At 34.5% G+C, this 26,400-nt stretch overlaps 1 pseudogene; it reads right to left on the bottom strand.

Moving 5' to 3' along the window:
* Positions 1–25,220, bottom strand: part of LOC118889899 — a 56,980-nt pseudogene extending 31,760 nt beyond the window's left edge.
* Positions 25,221–26,400: the final 1,180 nt, after the last annotated feature.

Here is a 26,400-nt window from a genome sequence, read left to right as displayed (position 1 = left end):
AGTAAGGCAGAATTTACAACTACAAGTGTTGAAGCTGGAATTCAAATCCAGGCAACCTAATTCCAGCACAAACTTAGAATTTATATTTTATATTATTTCTCATGTAGAGGAATTGATAATGTTTGTCCCATTAAGATATTTGTAGGAAAATACCTTATGATGAATTGCTATGTTACTTTGTTTAGTTCTCTCCAAAAGAAAAATTAGAAGTTATAGGAAGAAAGAAGGAAAAAGAGGAGGAGGGGGAGGGGAAGTAGAAAGTAAGAGAAGGGAGGGGGAGGAGGGGACTAAGAATTAACGATAAAAACAGAGTGTGGTATTTGTGGAAGAATAGGAAAATTGATCATGGAATCTAGAAGGAAATATGAATACGATCAATTGATTTTTAACAAAGTGGCAACAGAATTGAGAGTTTCAATGATAATTAATACAATGTCAGGTTTTAAAAAAACTGTTGCTCACAAAAAGAAACTGCTAAGAAAATAAAATGGCAACGTACAAGTTAGAAACATTTTTTGGACAGACAAGAGTCATGGACAATTCAGAGGAGGTACCACTTTAACTCTAAAAAAGCATTTAAGGATTTCAATAAGTGATGAAAGGGTGTGGTAGGATTATATTACATGACCACTTAGTATTTAATGCAAGACTTCTTTCTGAAGAAAACTATATATGGAGCTTTTTTATGAATTAGATAGCTGTGAAACCATGGGTTATAAAGTCCCACAGATGAGGAGTTGTGTCCAGTACAGAATGAGACTGAAGAAAAGAGCTAAAATCAGATAGAGTCAGATTTAGCAGCATCAACACTTAATCAAATACAAATATAGAAAAAGATGAAAACTCCTTCAGCCTTAACATGCCAATAAGGGGCTTCTTTTTTCTGATATTGAGTTATTTACTAAATGTTTCTATTGATAAGTTTGACCCAATAAGTCTAGCTTAGTCATTTTACAAAACCTTGGCATAGAGTGATATCATACTGGAGATGCAGTTTCAATAAGAAAAAAATCCACATAATCAAAAGTGATTTAACACTAATATATTCTAAAAATGATTTTGCCATTGAATAATGATAATAACAACAGTTGGGGTGTATTGGGGATACATCAAGGGACATATAAGTATTATATATTTAATATAAAAGTTACATTGTTAAATTTAAAAACAATTTTAATACCTCTAGCAAAAAAGAGGTATGTGCAAAATGATTAATTGGGATTTATTTATTTAGAATTTTATTTCTGAACATAATAATCCCCTCATTCCCTTTTACTATTGTGAATTTATATGTTGATTAAAGTTGTTAACATCTTAATTATCCAAAAGTAAATTTAGATTTCTTTCACCTAGTAGCCAACATATTGTAGGACTAACACATAATGTACACATGCCATCTTAAAGTTTTAAAAATAAGGAGACACATAGTAACTCATGTCATGTTTTTATTTCTTATTGAGACTAATATATTGCAGCTAAATTTACAGGTGTTTTCTCAGAAGTTTCTAGGTCATGTAGTATGATTTTTCTATTAAGCAATATTACAAAATATTAGGCAACTCTCCTTATTATAAACTTTGACTTAAAGCAGAAAAAAGACGGCAGTTTTAACTTAATTTACCATACACTGTTTAGGAAACATTTCAAATTGTTAAAAAACATCTTGTAATGATACAACCAGACTTTTGTTAATAATATCAACACATAGTATTAACAGTAAGCCTTAATGGCTCAATAATTAAATCCATCCCAGGATGGTTACAGGACATTACCATAAATGTGTATTTGCAAAATACATTGTCAAATGAATACTCCTCACAACACACACCTTTTCAAATAGGCTTTTAATATGGTGACAACTCTTTCACTATTTATGACACTGTAAGGTCTATAAACCAATCATTCTTACCAATGTCTTACCTTGTTTTAATTTACTTAATTGTGGTTGTTTCTTTGTTGTATCTTAATTTTACAGTTAATGTGTAATTCCTTATAGTTTTCCCTCTTCCCTAAAGAAATGAAGAAAATAAATGACCAACTCTTAAGCATAATCTATTTTACATTTGGATCTTTTTTGTTAAAAGGGTCTTAAATTGTCCTAATTTACTGTTTTCAAACTGATTTATCTCCTGTTTCCATACCCTTATGCATTTTTCTTTATATAAAATTAATATAATCCTAAATAAGAACATATATCATAATCAAACATAGCATATTAATAATACATTTACATAATTGAAATGTATCTCTTAAATAATAAAGGTAGATCACCTAGAAATTATTTAATATTATAATTTAAAAACAATGATTAGTTTGATCGCTATATCCCAAATGAGAGGGTAAGCCCCAAAGCGCCACTAAGATGCCTTTATTTTATAAGAAAAGAGAAGCCTCTCCGATGAAGTTTGTCTCTGTGTGCCTACAGAACTAGGAGTTACTCAATAAATGAACCACTTTCATGGAATTTCCTTTGAAAAGGTTTCATTTTTTTAAAACTTATATGTATTGATTTCTTATCTTTATTTTTACAGTGTAACTACTTTGAATATTATTCTTCAAAGTAGTAAGTAGAGATAGTAAGCACCAATACAAAGACAAAAGTCACAATTCGGAATTATCCTTATCTCCCTCAATCGAACTAAAAGCTTCCTTCTCTTCTTTCTGTAGTTATATCAGATATAGTTTTCTAAAACTAAAAACTAAATTGAGTAGTTTAGAACATATGGTTTAGAGACATTAATGGTGTAAATTGGGCCAAGTGTTTAATATCTAGGAATCTAAATATGTTTAACTCTATAACAGGGATATAATATTATTTACCTATTTGACAGAATATTGTGAGTCTGCAATGAAATAATTATAATTCACAATAGACTATTTTGTGAACTATGAGTTTCCATAAATATATTTAATGTGTTCACTTCTAAAATCAGAAGATTAATTATATGCTCTCTCTTTTGGCCCTAAATGTATCCTATTTTGTTCCTATTAGAATTATTGCAATCACTTATTTTGAATATTTTAATATTCATCTCCTCCTGCTGATAACCTACTCATCTTTGAGCAGATGTGTGCTCACCTTTCAGGAACCTTTATGCTACCACCTTATTTTTGGAGCCACCCATACCAGGAAGCCAAATATCAATACTCTCAAATTACTTTCAGTTACCCTTGCCAAGTTCTCATTCTCTTGGAGCTCTTCTCTCAGCTAGCCTGGTGCTCTTCATCATATCTTATGATATTAATATTAGACCTAAATGTAATGTGTTTCTATATACACAAATACTGACAGTTTTCCAATATTACTGCTAAAGATGAAAATATTTTAAGTATAAGGGGTTAATATCTAATAGTAGACCTCTGTCAGTTCATGTAGGGCCAAATATTGATAGGGTAATCTCCTCCGATACTCTTAAAATTATAAACACATGAGAATATCTATTCTGAATAATTATGATGTATCATATCTGTCACCCATGAGTTTAGTCCAAGAGATCCTTGGGGCAATAGGCTTAGTGGACCAATGTCCTAAATTGTCTATTATTTTGATAGAACTCATTCTAGTTTTGAGCCTCAGAACTTTATTATAATTAAACTTATAAGATATTATTATATACAATTAATCCTTATCTCTCAGTGGTACTCGCTGTTAGCATCTGAAAGCATGTAATTTCTTATAATATCTTATAAAGCTCAGAAAATAAATCCAGTAGCATAGAGTGGCTCATCAAAAATTATAAATAGTGGGAGATTTCTTTTGGTACCTTTCAGTGTTTCAGTTTCACTTCTTAACTCCTCTGTGTCTTAATGATCATCTTATTTTGACTTTCTGCATAATTCACTTAACTCATATTTTTAGCATTAACTGTATGTCTGGAACCATTAAGTTTGCTGATACTACAAGGGAAACAACACAGACAAGATCCATGCTCCAATGAAGACTGCAATTTATTGTAAGAGAAACATATAGTAAATATATAATCAAATAAGTGATGAAGATAATTTCAGTTAGGAATAAGTTAGAAGAAGAAAATAAAAGATGGTAATGAAGTGTCTGAGGAGGCAAATTAATTTGTAGGAAATCCTCTCTGTAGGAATTCATCTCTGAGGAAATAATATTTGAATTGAGGCATTCACCACAGAAAGATCTATGGAGCAAAAGGTCCTGATTAGAAATACACATAGTATGTTGAAGAAACATAAAGTCTGGTATAGTTGGACCATAGTGAGCAAGACAACAGTGACTTGAGGATGAAGGATGAGGCAGGCATTATGACTTGTAGTGCCTGGGAGCTGGCAGTTTGGACTTAATCCAAATTCTACATCAACCCATGGAGAATTTCAGATAATATATAAAAAGCTATGATTGGCATTTTTAAAAGTAAATGAGCTATGCACCAAAGGGAAATATCCAAATGGTACCGTTACAAATCACTAAATGAGTTCATTTTGTGAGTTGATAATTTTATATAATCACTTTGTCATCTATAATTCACAATGAATACGTTGTGTCATTTGAAAGTATAAGAAAAGAGAACACACTTTGCTCAAGATTCAAATGACAGATGAGGGTGTGAGTGAACAGAGGAATGATAAGAAAGAAAAACATTCTTACTGTTGATGTGGAGAAAGTTTTAGTGGTCTGGATAGAAGATCAAAGCAACCACAACATTCCCTTAAGCCAAAGCCTAATCCAGAGCAAAACCCTAATTCTCTTTCAATTTTATGAAGGCTGAAAGAGGTAAGGAAGCTGCAGATGATGAAAAGTGTGAAGGTAGCAGATGTTGGTTCATAAAGTTTATGGAAAGAAGCATCTCCATAACATAAAAATGCATGGTGAAGCAGCAATTGCTGATATGGAAGCTGCAGCAAGTTGTCCGGGAGATCTAGCTAAGATCATTAATGAAGGTGGCTACACTAAACAACAGATTTTTCAACGTAGACAAAACAACTTTCTATTTGAAGAAGATGCTATGGAGGACATTCATAGAAGACATCATTCTTGTTCTGGAAAATGAAAGCCATGATTTAGGGGACAGAACACCTCTGCTCTTTCCCTTACCCCCCAAATACTCCAATTTTACCCAGCTCTAAGCCCATTTACAGATAATCAAAGAAAAATTACCCTCCTAATTTTGTTCTCCTTGCCAATGCCATGATTCCATAGATCCTGACATCATTTTGTTGCCATTTCCTTAGCGACAAGGGCAATTTATTTAAAAGTGCCCTAGTTTGATGCACCTTGCTAGAGTGAGTGGGTTGTTCCCTCTTTGCCAGAAGAATCATATTGGTTCTTAAAAATTGCACTGAAGTTAGCTTTTATTCTTATTCAGTTGAGTTGTTTTCTTTATGAAGACTCTGAATTATTTGTTCAAAATAAAAATCCAATTGTCAGAACATGTTAGGAGCATTGAGTCTGGGGGAAAAATGAAACATGATGTTTTCATCATATCTCATTGATTTCTTCCCTCTGGTTAGATGATCACTTCAGTGTAAGTTTTCACATTATTTTTATAAAAGCTTTTTTTTGAGATAGCATATTGGGATTCTGTACAAAAATAACGAAAGCCTAAGTTGTGATTATGCTTAATCTTGTTGTTCTATAAGATGCATGACTTAATAACACATAAAAATTGCAGATTTTAGAGTAGTACAACTGTAGGAAATAATATACTTTCAGGAAGCAAAGGCTGCATATCAGTCCAACATGCTGTGTAGGAAAACAATATTGTTTTCAGTTTTGGAGAAGAGCCATTTTGTATGAAGAAAAGTGAAAATAAGAGAAATCCCCTGTGAAATTTACTCATAGGGTGACATTCAACAAATGTAGTTCAATAAAATCTGCTTAAATTCTTAAAAAATTCTGATTTATTTACACTAAAATTTTCATAAAAGTCTCATTTTTGCATTTTTTGTATAGGTAATCATCTTCAATAGATTTTCTGCTTTTTAAGATGCAATAACTGTATTTGACCATAATAAAATGAGTTCATTTTATATGGGAAACCTAAAACACTTTACAGATACTAAAAATTTCAATTAGTTTTATTGTCACAAGCTAAGTAGGGATTACCCTTCACCCTCAGTTTCCAAAATTTTATGGACTATTTTTTAATGTTATTGTCCTAATTAAGTCTGATTATACTTAACACAAATTTAAAATAATTGGGCATCCCCAGTTGTGCTGACTTTTATTGTGATTTTTCCTCCTTTCTATCTTCAAAATCTTTCAGGATATTTTTTAACTCACTATTTTATAAGCAGAGATATATAGTATAAGCTGATTCCCTTGACTAATTTTCTCATTTTTCATTAAAAATATCTTCAAAGTTCATCTTGATAAGAAATAAACCTTGAGTTTAGGCCTCATTCATACACTCACAAAATATGATACAATTAATATTTTAATCTAATTTAGAATCAACTACTGGATCAATTATCTCCTTCTGCAAAACAAACTGCTCAAAAGTTAGTAGCTTAAACCAACCATTTTACTGCTCATGATTCTGTGGGTCAGGAGCAAAGCAGGCTTCCTCTGAGTTGCCTTGTCTCTCCTTGTGGTGTTAGCTAGGGCAGCTTAACTGGGACTAGGAATCCAAGATGGCCTTCCTCACATGCATGGTTGTTGGTAAGAGGTGAGAAAAAGTCTGGACACTGACTAGTCCTCTATTTCTTTGTAATCTCACATCTTCTAAGACATGTCCATGTGTCTTCTCTCTCTAGTAGGTGTGTGGTGGGGAGTGGGGTGTGAGACTTTTTTCCATGGTGATTTGGGGTTCCCAGGGGACACAGACATTCTATTACTAAAAGCTTAAAGCAAGTCACAAGACGAGCAAAGGAAGTCAGGGGAGAAGGTAACAGAATCACCTCTCTATAGTGGATCTAGAGAAGGAAGGAATTATTGGTAGCTGTCTTTGTAGACAATCTATCACAATCACTATCTCCTATACTCTATTCCACACAAACTGTTCATTATTTCCTGTCCCTTTGCTTTTGTTCCACACTAACTCTATCTGCTAAAATCTTACTTGTCTCTCAAGGGGTGTTTCAAATACTCTCTCACACATTAAATTTTATATGATGGCTCCCATAAGTATCTTAGAAATGATGGCTTCCCCATGTATCTTAGGTTTTATTCTCACATTGAAAAGAGTAAAATTAAGTATCTTATTTATTTGTTAATTATCTTTGCATTTTATGTAATCCTCTTGGCAACTCTGAAAACAAACTAAAACCCTAAATCCAGTGGTCACTAAGTTATTATCTCACCTGAGTTAGCGGCATCATTTGACATAGTGTATTACCCCCTGTTTCTTGAAACCTTTCTTTGCTTGGCTTCAGAGTCGACACACTCTGGTTTTCTTGCTACCTCATTGGTCTCCTGCTTTTCACTGTCTCTTGCTCGATTTATCCCATCTTTTTGATGTCAAATTATTGAAACGTCCCAGAGGTCAGTTTTATGACCTCTTCTCTTCCCTATTTATAACAATTTCCTTGCTTTCATCTATACCCATGGCCTCACTGCCATCTATAATCAGGAATTCAAAGTTATATTTCTTTAATTCTAGAAGCATACCTCCCACTGACTAGTTAACATCTCTATTTGTATGTCAAATGAACACCCAACATTTCCAAAATCAATGTCTTTATTTTTGAACTCCACTTCTATCTGCTGCTCTGCCAGCTTCGTCATGTAAGTAAACTGTACCAGTTGCTTAAGCTAAAAATCTTATAATCATCCTTAAATCCTTTCTTTTTATCACATCTCAACCATCATCAAGAATTATCCTTTGGCTTTAATCCCAAAATATATCCTGGATCATGTATCACCGCATTCACTGCTAATGACCTTGTCACCATCATCTCTCAATGCGACCACTACAGGAGCCTCCAAACTCCCCTTCCTGCTTCCACTCTTGGTTCCTCTATATCTTACTCTTCACAATCAGTTGGAATAATCAAGTCATTATTTTTCTTCTCAGCACAACAACCTCCCCTCCAAATATTTCATCACACTGAGAATATTACCCAAATTTTTAACCACAACATATGTGTGGTTCTTACCACAACACTCTTCCCATGAGGTTTCAGTTCTAACTCTTACAAATTCTCATTTGCTGTGTCCAGCCACACTGACTGCTCTGCTCTTTCTAAATAATGCTGAGCATATTCTTGACCCCAGGCTTCAGAACCTGCTAAGTACTCTTTCTGGAATGCTCTTTTAGATTTTCGTTAGAGGTTGCTCCATCACCACCTTCAGGTGTTGGCTCAAATCACATCATAGAAAGGTCTTTCCTGAACATCCTACCTCAAATTGCAAACCATTCCTGTTACTCTTTTTCACATTATCTAGTTTTATTTTCTGTGCAACATTTATAACAAATCATTTTATATGTGCTAAATTTTCAGGGAGATATATAACCTCGAAACCCTGAATTCAGGGGATAGTTCTGGCTTGAGAGATGAATTTTAATTTAGTGATTAGCTACTTCCTAATTTTTCACTCTTAAAAATTCATTTTAAAATTAAACCATTCTATTGAAAGTGTATATAACAAAAGTCTTAACCCCAGCCTTCCTCTCCCTATATATAATTTATAATTTTAATTTTTAATATTTTTATAATTTTAAAATTTAATTTATATATTTTTATATAAGTATTTTTTTTTAATTTAGCGATTATGAAACTTAAAAATCACTGAAATAGTTGTCAGAATACTAATGCAACATCATTTACTGGAGATGCCTCATAGGACAAAATATCAAAACTTTTCTAAATGTCAGTTTATTGACATTTGAAGTGGGGATAAAAAAGCCACTGTTCTGCGTTGTTTTGTTTTGCGTTTTTAAACAGGGTGTTGTGAAGACTGAGGTAATGTTTTGAGCACAGTGCACATGTTATTATTATCACATATGACTACAAATCTATTTTATTCACCACATTTGGATGTTGTCTTCACAGTTCTGGGGTTCCTTCTTATGGGTGTAATAACAATAAGAGAGTTTGTGAGGATACTTAGGGTAAAAAAGCAAGTCTCTTTCTCTCAATTTAGTTCACTTTTTAAAAAAATTCTTCATTTATGTCTTTTGGGAGGAATAATAAAACTCAATTTCAAAAAAACCAAAGGAAAATCTGTTTAAAGGAACACAACTGTAAAGCAACTATACTCCAATAAAAAACAAAATGAAAACAAAACAAAACAAAAAACCCAGAAAATGATAACTATAGTCCTATGATAGACATATGAATAAAATTCAAATTTCTAAACAGACTGCTATCTTTGCTGGTCCTTGGAAACTTGGAAGCATCTGCAAATCTTGCCCATTTTTTTATTGCTTCTGAAGTAGATGGAGCAAGGCCCAGTGACCACATAAGGCACAAAAGCCAGGACCACAGAGGAAGAGAGGACCCCAGGCTCGGAAGCCCTGCATCAGGACCCTGCTACGTCTATATGCAAAGCCACCAGTGTCTGCGATCACGCACCCAGGAATGATTTGATTACATGGCAGGGCAGAGTTCATGGAGACGAGGGAAGCTTTCATGTAAAATTTATATCAAAAGCAGCATTTGCCCATATAAGAAACACCTTTACATGATTCATTTCCTTGTCAAAACAAATATAAACCTTTAAGTTTTTTGTATTATTACATTGTCTTATCATGCTAAAAAAGTACATAAATAAACATTAAGAATGCAATCTGTGTATGAAAAAATCATTCATAGGAGAAGATTGAACAAATGACGAGTTTTTAAAGCCAAATCAAGTACATATTAGCTTGAAAAACATGCAATTACACAAATAATTGTAAAATCAAGTAGCAAATACAAAAACTATAGTTTGATATATACTTTGGCCTCTCTCTTGGGAGAGTCACTTACTTCATCTTATAATTGAAGAATAAAAAGATATATTTACTTAAAAAGAAATAAAGGAACACAACTGTAATTTCCACACTTCAATGCTCATTGAATCAATTAATATCTTAACTGTTAAAATTTTACCACATGAAAATGTCATAAAGCAGATTAACAGATGTGTTGAATATCAGTAAACAAATTGGTAGAATAATAAATTTAAAACCCCTACTCCTGCTTTCCCACATCAGTCTCCTCTAGACACACTTTTTCTTCTTAGGTTAAAATACAGTCAGAGCAAGCAGTAATCCTCACTTAGCATCTGACTCATTCATGTGGCTTGTTATTTAAACTTGAAATACATTTCCATAGACATAGTAGCAATAGAATTATAAATGGACAAAACCATTTCGAATGTGCCAAAACTCTTTTGAGATTTGGGCCTTTCACTTTCCATGGAAAGGAAATAAAATGGTTGGCATTAAGCTCAGTTTTAAAAATAATTATGCATTTCAAAGCATTCTTTGGAGACTGAGCAATAAAATGTAATCATTGAAAGTAAAGTATTTTTTAAATTTATACAAAATTTTATTCTCTTTATAGGAAGATATAAAACACTGCATGTTGGCATCTAACATCTCAGATTGATGGAATTTAGCTACATTATTTTTGTAAAGAAGTTCAATTCAAAATTCACTTTTTTCATTCTTATTTACCACTTTAAGCAGACATATGTGAATTTTCAAACATATTAATTCAAATAGTAAGATTTCTTTCATAAAAATCATCTATCACACACAAAACCCTGGAAGGTGATCCAGTGTAACTTAATAAATGGGCCAACTGATAAACTTTCTGATAAACTTCAATCAACTCCACAGACTGCAGTTTTCAGTGTCATCAGTTTGCTTTTAAAGAAACTCACCTCCAAAGCCTTTCAATTAAATAAGAGTAGGTCCAATTATCTCTTGTGGCAGTTCATCAGTAATAAAAGAACTCCTGTGTTTTCAGCATTTCAGCTTTATTCCACTGAAATAGCTAAAATTTCACCTTTACTTCCACAGCTTCCCACCACAGTTGAGTTTAATGGATTTTGAGTTTAATGAGTATTTGGCATTGCATATGGGGTGCATTTACCACAGTTCATGTATTTTTGAGCTTACCAATGACATAATGTGACGGTGGGTGGTTTCTTCAGAGAGAAAGGCAAAAATAATATAGTAAGAAAAAACTGAGAATTTCAGTGCAGTTAAATCGTTTTGACCGTGTTCAGATCTAGTCTGGCATCTTTCCATCAGAAAAATTAGGAAGAAGAAATTGGATGAGGCATTTAAACTCTTCAAAGAAAAATTACGTACATTTGGCACTTTTTCAATTAGCACAGACCTAATTTTATTTCTATTATTAAATTATTAACTTTATATTAATAACTCATAAAATTTAGAGAAAAATAAGAGCCGACTGAAACGTTTTAAACCTAAACTAAGTTCTATGGGTAGGATATTACTATGTAATTGAATATATATATATATATATATATATATATATATATATAAATATATATATATATATATATATATATAATTTTGTTTTCTCACAGTAAGACTGTATGTTATAATCTCATAGCAGTAATTGTAACCCTGTCAAATTGATAATGTAGGACAGAACACTAAGATTTCTTTAGAAAGTATAAAATGTATTTGGTGAAATCTTAACATATAAACTAACAAACACTTGTGTAGCATAGAGGTGATTTACAGCTGAACTGAAAAAAAGCTCTGTCTTCACTGGGAAGGGCTGGATGTCTGGTTTTGACTCTTGGCCGGCATAAGGACGGTGGGATATAAGGTGTTCTTTCTGAAATCAGAAATTCCCATGGCAACCCCCAAGGTCACTTTATTTATTAATGATTTTTATCTAGCATAACAGTTTAGATAGCCTGACTTGCCTATGAGATTAGAAGGGCATAAAACCCCTGCTGGGAATTTCTGCTTTGAGCTCTCCTGAAGCCAAGATTCCTAGAACAGAGCTTGGTGATTCAATTCAGAAACAAAGTGAGAGCTCTATGCAACTATGGGCCCTAGAGAGCTTGCCCCTAGAAGGAATAAATTTTACAAATTCAATGACACAATTCACCAAATTTACACAAGGGAAGTCAGTGGAGAAGCTAGATTTAGAGAGAAGATTATTTAGCTACAAAGAAATCTACACAACAGTTTCCATAAGAACTAAAGTTAAATGGCATTTTGAGATTGTTTAAAACCTAGAGTAAGAGATAAAGAAATACCGGGATTTGGATGCCCCTTTGTTACTGTATGGTCAGATCATTCAAGATGGCTGCTCTTCTGCTCTCTGTACATCTCCTGCTTGAGCACTCCCTACTTCACTCATATGACTATCCAATCCTCTTAATGATAGGGCTGAATTAGTAACTGTCTACATGCTTGCCCCCTGCCCCAGCCTCTGGTTTTCCTGGTAACTGACCAGGAAAGTTTTTCAAACTTATAAGATCCCCTACCCAGTAAATCATTGATGTCTCTGTTGCTGCCTCTGGGCCGTTCAGGGCTAGGCAATTATAAAGCTTACAGGCCTGCAGGGTGCAGCCCTGAAGATTTACACCCATTGATTGTGATGGTCAAAACAGGAAAAACTGTTTCCTTACCAAGAAGAACACAGCTTGTTCATAAAAGTTATTCCTCATCAACAGGTTAAACATGGAATATAAAAGGCCGTTAGCCCATAAGAACTGAGCGTTCCTGCACTTTTGCATAACCCTACCCTAAGACAGGTTAACTTGAAACAGGGTGCACATCAGGGAGCTAGGAGTCAGGGAAAGCTTTGAGAGGATAGGCTGAATGAGTCAGTATCTCGGATAAATCAAAACATATATTGAGGGTGGGGGTGGGGTCTCTTATCACCCATTTGTATTGCACATGAAAAGCTGCTGTAACATTTGTAAATGGGAAAAGAGAACGAGTGGAATTATTTATCTCCATGTTTTAGTTCGCTCCTTTAAGATTATATGGGTGCAATACTTTTCCTAGAGGGTATGTTTCAGAAGCAAAATTTGGATGGAGTTAAGTCATGTATACACAAGTCCAAATCCTCTCAAAGGTAAGTGATGTTGAACAATAAACTTTCTAGAAGATATTGAGGACAGCCATGAGACTCTTTATATGTCTTGACATTCATTAGAGGCTTTATTTGTTCCAGAATCTCTGATTTGCCCCTCTCATCACACTCAGTAATTCTCCATCTCCCACATATATACCTCCATTCACTGCTGAAACTTAACTTAAAAACTGTAAGATTACAGTCTCTTCAGCTATTAGGACATGACAAAGTGTGAATGAAAAGTTTTTAACCACTGAATATGTGGACCAGGCCCTGAACCAAGATGGCGGAGTAGAAGGACATGCTCTCACTCCCTCTTGTGAGAACACGAGGGTCACAACTAGCTGCTGGGTGATCATTGACAGGAAGACACTAGAACTCACCAAAAAAGATACCCCACCACCAAAGACAAAGGAGAAGCCACAGTGAGACGGTAGGAGGGGCACAATCACAGTAAAATCAAATCCCATAACTGCTGGGTGGGTGACTCACAGACTGGAGAACACTTATACCACAGAAGTCCACCCACTGGCGTGAAGGTTCTGAACCCCATGTCAGGCTTCCCAACCAGGGGGTCTGGCAACAGGAGGAAGAATTCCTAGAGAATCAGACTTGGAAGGCTAGTGGGATTTGATTGCAGGACTTTGACAGGACTGGGGGAAACAGATACTCCACTCTTGGAGGGCACACACAAAGTAGTGTGTGCATCGGGACCCATGAGAAGGAGCAGTGACCCCATAAGAGACTGAACCACACCTACCTCCTAGTGTTGGAGGGTCTCCTGCAGAGGTGGGGGTTGGCTGTGGCTCATCATGGGGACAAGGACACTGGCAGCAGAAGTTCTGGGAAGTATTCCTTGGTGTGAGCCCTCCCAGAGTCCGCCATTAGCCCCACCAAAGAGCCCAGGTAGTATTCAGTGTTGGGTTGCCTCAGGCCAAACAACCAACAGGGAGGGAACCCAGCCCCACCCATCAGCAGTCAAGTGGATTAAAGTTTTACTGAGCTCTGCCCACCAGAGCTACAGTCAGCTCTACCCACCACCAGTCCCTCCCATCAGGAAACTTGCACAAGCCCCTAAGATAGCCTCATCCACCAGAGGGCAGACAGCAGAAGCAAGAAGAACTAAAATCCTGCATCCTGTGGAACAAAAACCACATTCACAGAAAGATAGACAAGATGAAAAGGTAGAGGGCTATGTACCAGATGAAGGAACAAGATAACCCCCCAGAAAAACAACTAAATGAAGTGGAGATAGGCAACCTTCCAGAAAAAGAATTCAGAATAATGATAGTGAAGATGATCCAGGACCTTGGAAAAAGAATGGAGGCAAAGATCGAGAAGATGCAAGAAATGTTTAACAAAGACCTAGAAGAATTAAAGAACAATCAAACAGAGATGAAGAATACATTAACTGAAATGAACACTACACTAGAAGGAATCAATAGCAGAATAACTAAGGCAGAAGAACGGATAAGTGACCTGGAAAACAGAATGGTGGAATTCACTGCTGCAGAACAGAATAAAGAAAAAAGGATGAAAAGAAATGAAGACAGCCTAAGAGACCTCTGGGATAACATTAAATGCAACAACATTCGCATTACAGGGGTCCCAGAAGGAGAAGAGAGAGAGAAAGGACCAGAGAAAATATTTGAAGAGATTATAGTCGAAAACTTCCCTAACATGGGAAAGGAAATAGCCACCCAAGTCCAGGAAGTACAGTGAGTCCCATACAGGATAAACCCAAGGATAAATACGCCAAGACACATAGTAATCAAATTGGCAAAAATTAAAGACAAAGAAAAATTATTGAAAGCAGCGAGGGAAAAACGACAAATAACATACAAGGGAACTCCCATAAGGTTAACAGCTGATTTCTCAGCAGAAACTCTACGAGCCAGAAGGGAGTGGCAGGATATACTTAAAGTGATGAAAGGGAAGAACCTACAACCAAGATTACTCTACCTGGCAAGGATCTCATTCAGATTCGATGGAGAAATCAAAAGCTTTACAGAGAAGCAAAAGCTAAGAGAATTCAGCACCACCAAACCAGCTCTACAACAAATGCTAAAGGAACTTCTCTAACTGGGAAACACAAGAGAAGAAAAGGACCTACAAAAACAAAAACAAAACAATTAAGAAAATGGTCATAGGAACATACATATCAATAATTACCTTAAACGTGAATGGATTAAATGCTCCAAGCAAAAGACACAGGCTTGCTGAATGGATACAAAAACAAGACCCATATATACGCTGTCTACAAGAGACCGACTTCAGACCTAAGGACACATACAGACTGAAAGTGAGAGGTTGGAAAACGATATTCCATGAACATGTAAATCAAAAGAAAGCTGGATTAGCAATACTCATATCAGATAAAATAGACTTTAAAATAAAGAATGTTACAAGAGGCAAGGAAGGCCACTACATAATGATCAAGGGATCAATCCAAGAAGAAGATATAACAATTATAAATATATATGCACCCAACATAGGAGCACCTCAATACATAAGGCAACAGCTAACAACTATAAAAGAGGAAATCGACAGTAAAACAATAATAGTGGGGGACTTTAACACCTCACTTACACCAATGGACAGATCATCCAAAATGAAAATAAATATGGAAACAGAAGCATTAAATGATACAATAGACCAGATAGATTTAATTGATATTTATAGGACATTCCATCCAAAAACAGCAGATTACACTTTCTTCTCAAGTGCGCACAGAACATTCTCCAGGATAGATCACATCTTGGGTCACAAATCAAGCCTCAGTAAATTTAAGAAAATTGAAATCATATCAAGCATCTTTTCTGACCACAACGCTATGAGATAAGAAATGAATTACAGGGAAAAAAATGTAAAACACACAAACACATGGAGGCTAAACAGTACGTTACTAAATAACCAAGAGATCACTGAAGAAATCAAAGAGGACATCAAAAAATACCTAGAGACAAATGACAATGAAAACACGACGACCCAAAACCTATGGGATGCAGCAAAAGCAGTTCTAAGAGGGAAGTTTATAGCTATACAAGTCTACCTCAAGGAACAAGAAAAATCGCAAATAAACAATCTAACCTTACACCAAAGGGAACTAGAGAAAGAACAACAAACAAAACCCAAAGTTAGCAGAAGGAAAGAAATCATAAAGATCAGAGCAGAAATAAATGAAATAGAAACAAAGAAAACAATAGCAAAGATCAATAAAACTAAAAGCTGGTTGTTTGAGAAGATAAACAAAATTGATAAACCATTAGCCAGACTCATCAAGGAAAAGAGGGAGAGGACTCAAATCAATAAAATTAGAAATGAAAAAGGAGAAGTTACAAGAGACACAGCAGAAATACAAAGCATCCTAAGAGACTACTACAAGCAACTGTATGCCAATAAAATGGACAACCTGGAAGAAATGGACAAATTGTTAGAAAGGTATAACCTTCCAAGACGGAACCAGGAAGAAATAGAAAATATGAACAAACAAATCACAAGTAATTAAATTGAAACTGTGATTAAAAATCTTCCAACAAACAAAAGTCTAGGACCAGATGGCTTCACAGGTGAATTCTATCAAACATTTAGAGAAGAGCTAACACCCATCCTTCTCAAACTCTGCCAAAAAATTGCGGCAGAAGGAACACACCTAAACTCATTCTATGAGGCCACCTTCACACTGATACCAAAACCAGACAAAGATACTACAAAAAAAGAAAATTACAGACCAACATCACTGATGAATATAGATGCAATAACCCTCAACAAAATACTAGCAAACAGAATCCAACAACACATTAAAAGGATCATACACCATGGTCAAGTGGAATTTATCCCAGGGATGCAAGGATTCTTCAGTATACTCAAATAAATCAATGTGATACACCATATTAACAAACTGATGAATAAAAACCATATGATCATCTCAATAGATGCAGAAAAAGCTTTTGACAAAATTCAACATCCATGTATGATAAAATCTCTCCAGAAAGTGGGCATAGAGGGAACTTACCTCAACACAATAAAGGCCATATATGACAAACCCACAGCAAACATCATTCTCAATGGTGAAAAATTGAAAGCATTTCCTCTAAGATCAGGAACAAGACAAGGATGCCCACTCTCATCACTATTATTCAACGTAGTTTTGGAACTCTTAGCCGCGGCAATCAGAGAAGGAAAAGAAATAAAAGGAATACAAATTGGAAAAGAAGAAGTACAACTGTCACTGTTTGCGGATATGATACTATACATAGAGAATCCTAAAGATGCCACCAGAAAACTACTAGAGCTAATCAATGAATTTGGTAAAGTTGCAAGATACAAAATTCATGCACAGAAATCTCCTGCATGCCTATACACTAATGATGAAAAATCTGAAAGAGAAATTAAGGAAACACTCCCATTTACCATTACAACAAAAAGAATAAAATACCTAGGAATAAACCTACCCAGGGAGACAGAAGACCTGCATGCAGAAAACTATGACATACTGATGAAAGAAATTAAAGATGATACAAACAGATGGAGAGATATACCATGTTCTTGGATTGGAAGAATCAACATTGTGAAAATGACTATACTACCCAAAGCAATCTACAGATTCAATGCAATCCCTATCAAATTGCCAATGGCATTTTTTACAGAACTAGAACAAAACATCTTAAAATTTGTTTGGAGACGCAAAAGACCCTGAATAGCCAAAGCAGTCTTGAGGGAAAAAAATGGAGCTGGAGGAATCAGACTCCCTGACTTTAGACTATACTACAAAGCTACAGTAATCAAGACAATATGGTACTGGCACAAAAACAAAAACATAGAGCAGTGGAACAAGATGGAAAGCCCAGAGATAAACCCACGCACCTATGGTCAACTAATCTATGACAAAGGAGGCAAGGATATACAGTGGAGAAAAGACAGTCTCTTTAATAAGTGGTGCTGGGAAAACTGGACAGCTACATGTAAAAGAATGAAATTAGAACACTCCCTAACACCATACACAAAAATAAACTCAAAATGGATTAGAGACCTAAATGTAAGACCGGACACTATAAAACTCTTAGAGGAAAACATAGGAAGAACACTCTTTGACATAAATCACAGCAAGATCTTTTGTGATCCACCTCCTAGAATAATGGAAATAAAAACAAATATAAGCAAATGGGACCTAATGAAACTTAAAAGCTTTTGCACAGCAAAGGAAACCATAAACAAGACAAAAAAGACAACCCTCAGAATGGGAGAAAATATTTGCAAATGAATCAACGGACAAAGGATTAATCTCCAAAATATATAAACAGCTCATGGAGCTCAATATTAAAAAAACAAACAACCCAATCCAATAATGGGCAGAAGACCTAAATAGACATTTCTCCAAAGAAGACATACAGATGGCCAAGAAGCACATGAAAAGCTGCTCAACATCACTAATTATTAGAGGAATGCAAATCAAAACTACAATGAGGTATCACCTCACACCAGTTAGAATGGACATCATCAGAAAATCTACAAACAACAAATGCTGGAGAGGGTGTGGAGAAAAGGGAACCCTCTTGCACTGTTGGTGGGAATGTAAATTGATACAGCCACTATGGAGAACAGTATGGAGGTTCTTTAAAAAACTAAAAATAGAATTACCATATGACCCAGCAATCCCACTATTGGGCATATACCCAGAGAAAACTATAATTCAAAAAGACACATGCACCCCAATGTTCATTGCAGCACTATTTACAATAGCCAGGTCATGGAAGCAACCTAAATGCCCACTGACAGACGAATGGATAAAGAAGGTGTGGTACATATATACAATGGAATATTACTCAGCCATAAAAAGGAACGAAATTGGGTCATTTGTTGAGATGTGGATGGATCTAGAGACTGTCATACAGAGTGAAGTAAGTCAGAAAGAGAAAAACAAATATTGTATATTAACACATATATGTGGAACCTAGAAAAATGGTACAGATGAACCAGTTTGCAGGGCAGAAATTGAGAGACAGATGTAGAGAACAAATGTATGGACACCAAGGGGGGAAAGCGGCAGGGGGTGGGGGTGGTGGTGTGCTGAATTGGGCGATTGGGATTGACATGTATACACTGATGTGTATAAAATTGATGACTAATAAGAACCTGCTGTATAAAAAAACAAATAAAATAAAATTCAGGAAAAAAAAAGTAATATGTGATAATGATCAAATTAAAAGTCCATGCATTGAAAAAAAAAAAACACAATGATTGTTTTTCAAGGAAAAGATAAAAGCTTTTACCACCAAGTTTCATATATAATAATACAAAGTCTTATGATGTAACTGAAGAAAAAGAATAGTGAAAATAATTTTTTCAATACAAGCAATATTATAAAATGTACCAAGTCATTTCAGTAAATGTATCTAAAACTACATTATTGAGAAAAATGCTAGAAGATAAACACAGTTCAATGTGACACTTCTTAACAGCAAAAAAGAAATAATTTGAAAATAGGGAATAAAATTAGAAGCTTTTATTCAAAATATCCCGGTTTTTAAACAAAATGGGAAAATGCTGTTTGTACCATGTAACAAATTTAGTAAGCAGATTATTAAATCTAGTTTAAAACATACTTTTGCTCCATCACATCTGCCAGAAGCAATATTTCCATGCTGAATATTCTTGTGTTGAAACATTGTTTTAGCCTTAGGGAGCTCATTTATTGTGATTTTTACTGTACTTTTTTTTTTTTTTAATCAAGTGCATTATACAGTTTCTTGTACTGTTATAAATAACAACCCAGCAAGTAGAATTATTCAAATGAAAAGATATGTTTAGTATAAATTATTACTCATTTTCAAATTTTACTGAATATGTTAATATAGCAAATTAAAGACTGAAATAATTTCTTAAAATTGACACTGTATTCTATATTTCCAGTTGTTTCCTTAGGAAAAAAAATCTGTTTGGAAGGTCAGGATAAAAGCTTTACTTACTAGAGGCTGATTGCTGTCCAGGCTGAGGAAAGACTCCTCCTTCAGTTGCTTTCCTGGCCAGGAACACAGGAAAGGCCACCCCTGGGCAGAACTCCCAGTTTAGATAGACTAAATTAGGGTATTAGTCTACCTTTGTTCCACTCATACATGCAAAGAATTAAAAGCCAGTTTTTTTCCTCATTTGTTTCCTTTTCAATAATGTGGGTCCTCAGTTCAATGCTTTGGTGATGAAAATTAATCATCTTTTTAATATGGTGGTGGTAACATCTCAGTTCCCTACCACATCCCAGCACAAATGCCATTATGGTATTGAGTAGCAGAAATAACTGGGCTCCCAAGATCCATAAGACGTTCATGTTTAATCCTGCTTTGTTATTTTGTGTATTTGTTTCTGCTTAATCTCTGTAATCTAATTTTCCTAATCTATCATGTTCTAGTAAATTTACTACTCCTAGGATTGCTTTATCTTTTCTTTGTCTTAGTTTCCTTTGGTAGGTTTGTGTGTTTGTTTGTTTTGATTTTGGTTTTATTTGTTTTGTGTTTTGTCTTTTTTTTCTTTTAGCCCATGTTCTTTCTTTCTTCCCTATAAGTTATTTTGCTTCAGTTCTATTCAACCCTGTTGAAAGTGTTTTTCTGAAATAAGCCATGTTATTACCTAAGGCATATATCTTTATTTTTAATTAGATGACATATGCATACATACTGCCTCAATCTATTTGTAAATTCATAAACCACAAGAAAAATGTTAGAAAACTAAGTAATTGTCTCATAGTGCCAGTGTTTGATTTCTGGCATCTTATTTGTCTACTTGCTTTGAATGGGGTCCACATATAGCTTCTTCAGATATAACTTTTGCTTTAAGGATACTGGACTTCATCTGTGAAGGAAGGAAAGGCAATAATGGCAGTTTTCCTCAAAGACATATTTTGATCTACAGTAAATAGCAGATTATCACAAGATCACTCTTGCCTCCAATTATCACAGAGCTACACAGCTTGTTACAATAGCCAAATCTGTGTTCTCTCAGATCATTAGGCACATTTTGAAAAGGGGCTTTGGAACCTACCATTTTGCATACTGTAAACAAAGTACTAGCTAGCAAATTAAAATGTAAGCAATCATTTCACAAGCATTGTTTATTGTTGGTCAAAACTACTTTTTAAAAATATAGCCATTGTACAAAGCAGTATCAGGCTTTGATATTCCCAACAGGATATTCTCTTGACTATTCATTGTCTGAAGATATTTTTGTAGCAAACTATTTCAGAACTTGATTTTATTAACAGTTTCTTGCCTAAATAGAGATAATTTAAGAAGTTTATACTTCAGTTAAAAAGCAGGAACTGATATATTCATTACTATAAGTCTCTTTCATATCCTACTCAAAAGAATTTAAATGTACCCAATGGTCAGAGTTCAATAAATATCTTACATATTTTAAATCCGTATATTATTTTTCTCAGTCAGAAAATCAGCATTTTATGTGCATGTCCACCTTTGCTCATCAATAATTACTTGTGCCTTAATGTTTTAATAAATCCTATTCTTTCCATAGTATCATTAAGTAAATGTTCATTATTCTCGCTATTTCTAAATCAATGACATATTTTGAATGCTAAAGAAAGTCACATTTCAATAGATCAAAGTACATATGTTAAGGGAATATAGAGTATTTTTAATTGTATAGCTGGTTTTAATAATAGACTGGTTTAGAGAAATCAAAATTAAAAAGATAGTTTGAAAGTGTCATAAATTACTATTAGAAAGACATGTGATTCTTATTCCCAATGAGGCATTTTTCACAGTATTGTAATTTCCTGTTTATTCATGTACCTCATCTATTACTTTCTAAATTCCTTAAGTTAAAAAAAAAGCTTTATTTGTAAACCAAACACTTATTTGAAATAACACAGTGCCCAGACTATGTTAGAAGCACAAGTACTTTTTTTAAATAAATTGAATAAACAATTGCCTGTACCATCAATACCAGTGTAACAAAAGTGAATTTTTTAAAACTTGTTGTTGATGATACATAATGTTATAAATTAAATGGCTTAATTCCTTATGGGCAATGGGAATTAGAGGGATATTTCAGGCATAAACCATTTGATTACCTCAAAGAGAAAGTCAATCTAGGATGGCTAAGGGAATATTCATGTAAGGTTTCATACAAGTTTGATGTTTATATATTAGTAACTGGGTACTCTGAAGCTAGACATTTATATTTCTAATCCACTAATGTGGACAAAGTGATAGTTGAAAATTCCAGATATATCCTCCTGTGGCTCTAAGGATTGGAGCTGATATTTGTCTCTGGAGAAATACTTTACTTTTGGAGGCAGTTATATGGACACCATGATTCTCTTCCTATATCACAATATGCTTCACACTGCTGTTAGGACTATCTTCTGAAAATAAAAATCTGCTCCCAAATACTTGAAGCCACCCATATACTTCATGAAGCTCAGTTTTACCCCTTAGCATAATATATATGCCCCAGAAAAATATGGTTTATCTCTCTCTCTTCAGTTACCATAGCTTAAACTTGATAAATCCCTTATCACCTCACAAGTGGATCATGCAATTTAGTGTCTCAAAGCTACTACTCTTACCATTGCCTGGAGTCTCTTCTCTATACTTTTTTGTCAAAATTTTTATTTAGTTCTTAAAGATCCAGCTCAAAATTTACCTTTTTCAAATATATCCTCAAGTAACTGCATGAAGTAAATTATGGGACTCCCTTATCTTGCTCCTATAGCATTTCCTTCACACCTATACAACTGGACCTACCATGATGTTAGGACAGTGTCTGGGACTGTCACCTTGTACTGTATTTTGATACCTACAAGACAAGGCTCTATGTTTATAAGCTCCTAAGTCAGTAGCTAGAGAGACTAATGAGACATTTAAAGGTTTATAATAATAATAGATGTCAATAAAGGCCATAAATCATTTTTGATTTATTTTAGCTTATATTAAAGATATATAAGCTAATAAGATAACTGGTTATAAAAATCCTTTCACTCTGCCTATACTATTTAAATGAGGACTAAAAAAGATCTTTCATTAAAAATAATAAGTAAAGTTTTACACAGCAAAGGAAACCATAAACAAGACAAAAAGACAACCTTCAGAATGGGAGAAAATATTTTCAAATGAAGCAACTGACAAAGGATTAATCTCCAAAATATACAAGCAACTTATACAGCTCAATGTCAAAAAAACAAACAACCTAACCCAAAAAGGGGCAGAAGACCTAAACAGACATTTCTCCAAAGAAGATATACAGATTGCCAACAAACACATGGAAGGATGCTCAACATCACTAATCATTACAGAAATGCAAATCAAAACTACAATGAGGTATCACCTCACACCAGTCAGGATGGCCATCATCAAAAAATCTACAAACAATAAATGCTGGAGAGGGTGTGGAAAAAAGGGAACCCACTTGCACTGTTGGTGGGAATGTAAATTGATACAGCCACTATGGAGAACAGTATGGAGGTTCCTCAGAAAACTAAAAATAGAACTACCATATGACCCAGCAATCCCACTACTGGGCATATACCCTGAGAAAACCATAATTCAAAGACACATGCACCCCAATGTTCATTGCAGCTCTATTTACAATAGCCAGGACATGGAAGCAATCTAAGTGTCCATTGACAGATGAATGGATAAAGAAGATGTGGAACATATATACAATGGAATATTACTCAGCCATAAAACGAAATGAAATTGAGTTATTTGTAGTGAGGTGGATGAACCTAGAGACTTACAGAGTGAAGTAAGTCAGAAAGAGAAAAACAAATACTGTATGCTAACACATATATATGGAATCTAAAAATTAAAAAAAAAAAAAAAGGTTCTGAAGAACCTAGGGGCAGGACAGGAATAAAGACACAGACATAGAGAATGGACTTGAGAACACGGGGAAGGGGAAGCTGGGACGAAGTGAGAGAGTGGCATGGACATATATACACTACCAAATGTAAAATAGATAGCTAGTGGGAAGCAGCTGCATCGCACAGGGAGATCAGCTCAGTGCTTTGTGTCCACCTAGAGGGGTGGGTTAGGGAGGGTGGGAAGGAGACGCAAGAGGGAGGAGATATGGGGATATATGTATATGTATAGCTGATTCACTTCATTATACAGCAGAAACTAACACACCATTGTAAAGCAATTATATTCCAATAAAGATGTTAAAAAAAAATAGTAAATGACTATATGATCTACCTGTGTTCTAATTATAATTTATATGAGTAAGAAATTAAAAATATGTATTCATTAACTAAAATATTAAAATTTAATCTAATTATTTAATTAATCTTTGAAAGAAAAATTGTTTCACTTTGTGTAGCTTTCTTATGGAATCCACCAAACCTATATTTCATTGTCCTCCTGCTCAACTCTCAACATTATGTAAATTAACTTGAATTTGCAGAATTAATGTGTCTAAAGGCCATATTCCATTCAGTGAAAGCTTGGTAAGTGCGATTTCCTCAGCCAAAATATCTAGCTTACAAATAACCTTCAAGAGTTATGAAACTTACCTGTAACATTTGGTCATGCATTTCCCATTAGTGTTTCCATTCAGTCATTCCAGTCTCTTTCTATTATTCATCAACAAATATATTCAAAAACATGTTTACTTAGTCCTTGTTAGTATAACCAATCCAAAATTGACCACAGAACCACACGCAACTTTTGTCGTGTGTAAAAAAGCACATGCACACATGTAAGCACGTGAATATAGCCATATGGAATAGGAATACCATCTCCTTTGGTTTATGTACTACTGTTAAAGTATATTTAATCTCATTTTGGTGAGGTGAACTCCACTATAGCAATAAATACATGATTGTATTGTTTGTTTGTTTGCTTTTGTCACCTTCAACATTGTAAACCATATCCTCTGGGTCTAACATCTCTCTCTCTCTCTCTCTCTATATATATATATATTTCTTTTTTTTGGTACCAATCTGTTCATTTATCTATTTACAAAGACTTTCACTTCCAGTAATGGAGGACAGAAGAAAATAAAATACCTGGAAGAACAATTTTAACTGAAGAACTTTCTATACGTACCTTATATACGCCTTTCCTGGCTAACATCTGTGGGAAAACAGAAGTTGAGAGAGGTGTGGTTGGTGTTTGGAGCTGCTCTTTCTTAGGGACATTCGCAGACGTGGAAGATTTATCTGTGAGTCTGAGTAGCACTTTTGATCGCTGTAATGGAAAAGGAGGAGGGGCAGGAATACATGTTGGGTGCAGAGTCATAGCTGGGAAAGTGACAGGAGAACCAGGAGGCCACAGCATCAAACCCAGGATTATGGTGACTGCTTGAGAGTGAGGTTTGATCAAAACAGAAAAGATTTCCACCTTCCTCCTCCCCCTACCTCCCCTTCACCACTGCCCAGCCTCTCCCCACCAGGCTACGGAGAGTTGAGTAGTGTATAGCAGTGCAATACTGCTGAATTTCAACAAAAGTTATGACGCATACTAAAAAGTAAGAAAGCAGATCAAAAGGACACAGCAATTTTCAGAATCACAGATGTATGAAATATCAGACAAAATTGTAAATGATTATGATTAATATGCTAAAGGTTTTAATGTTAAAAAAAGTAGAAAAAATGTAGGAGAAACAGTATTAAGATTTGAGATAATATTTCTATATCTTCTTTATAGTCAATACTCTCCAGTCAATATTCTCTCAAAGGTATCGATATAACCCATTAATCAAAGACATGATAAAATAAGTCATAATTGAGCAACATATACCTTAGGAGAAAAAAGGAGAGTAAACTGTGATTTTATGTGACGTTAAGAATGTGACATTGCTTCTTTCCTAGAAATATTTTAATGTCTTATTCTGGTGTATTTTTAAAAATTTATTTGGAAATAATTTTAGATTTATAGAAACTCACATATGTAATACTAAGTATTCCCATACACCCTTCAATCAGCTTCTCCTAATCTTAAAATCTTACATAACCATGGTATATTTCAAAACAAAGACATTAATTTGATATAATACTAACTAAACTACAGATTTTGATTTGATTTTCCAACAAAATGTCCTTTTTCTGTTCCAGGACACAATCCGTGGTATCACGTTGCTTTCAATCACATCTCTTAGATCTTCTCTAATCTCTGACAGTTCTCAGGCTCTCCTTGTTCACCAGGACTTTGATACTTTTAAAGAGTACTAGTTAGATTTTTTGTAGGATGTCCCTCTATTTTGGTTTCCCTAATGTTGCCACATGGTTAGCAAATGTAATTTTAAAGATGTTTGTAAATACACATTCTGCTTTCTTCCTAATTTATCCATTGATTTTCCTTTCATATAAATGTTCTACATTCAGAGCTACCACATGTTTGTGCAGACCCTGCACTGAGCAGTACTTGGGGGGGCTCCATATCTATTACAGTGCTGTATTTATTTATTCACATGGTCCCA

Source organism: Balaenoptera musculus, chromosome 2, assembly GCF_009873245.2.
Source record: "Balaenoptera musculus isolate JJ_BM4_2016_0621 chromosome 2, mBalMus1.pri.v3, whole genome shotgun sequence".
Classification (NCBI taxonomy): domain Eukaryota; kingdom Metazoa; phylum Chordata; class Mammalia; order Artiodactyla; family Balaenopteridae; genus Balaenoptera; species Balaenoptera musculus.
Note: the sequence above shows the minus strand (reverse complement) of the source record. Positions and strands in the feature narration are given on the sequence as shown.